The sequence below is a fragment of the Echinops telfairi genome, unplaced genomic scaffold (genome assembly GCF_000313985.2).
Source record: "Echinops telfairi isolate 266 unplaced genomic scaffold, ASM31398v2 ScPeMD7_7469;HRSCAF=8507_0, whole genome shotgun sequence".
NCBI classification, from domain to species: domain Eukaryota; kingdom Metazoa; phylum Chordata; class Mammalia; order Afrosoricida; family Tenrecidae; genus Echinops; species Echinops telfairi.
Window position 1 is genome coordinate 79,592,570 of NW_022111372.1, and position 805 is coordinate 79,593,374.

The window sequence follows — 805 nt, forward strand, 5'->3', positions numbered from 1 at the left end:
TGTGCTTCCTCCATGTGGGCTTTGTTGCTTTTGAGTGGGGCCAGTGTGTGGCACCTCATCCGACTTTACTGGAGAACATTTCTAGAGGTCAACAAACAGACTTTGAATTATTTGCAGGTTTTTCTTTTTAAAAATTTGTTATTTATTTATTTTGTTTTATTTATTTTTTGTCATTGGTTTTTCTGTTGTCATTTTGCTTTCTTTTGTTGCTTTGTTTTGCTATATCTTATTATTTTGTGCATTTTATTATCTCTGCATGTCTATCTAGATAAGATAGGCTGGATGAACAGTCTGGAGGAGAGAACAATGGGACCAATGATTCTGGGGGGCGTGGATGAGGGGGAGGTGGGGGAAAGGAAGTGGTGTTGACCAACCCAGGGACAAGGGAACAACAAGTGATCCAAAATCAGGGTCGAGGAGGGTGTAAGAGGCCTGGTAAGGATTTATCAAGGGAAATGTAATGGAGAAAAATTACTGAAACCTAAATGAAGGCTGAACATGATAGTGGGACATGAGGAAAGTAAAAGGAAATAGAGGAAAGAACTAGGAGACAAAGGGCATTTACAGAGGTCTTAACACAGGCATGTACATATGTAAGTATATTTATATATAATGAAGGATTAATAGGTCTACATGCATATATTTATAGGTTTAGTATTAAGTCAGCAGATGGACATTGATCCTCCACTCAAGTACTCCCTCAATGCAAGAACACTTTGTTCTATTACATTGGCATTCCATGATGCTTACCTTCCTGACAGGATCGCTGAAGACAGATTTGTGCATAATCAAATGTAGTTAAGAA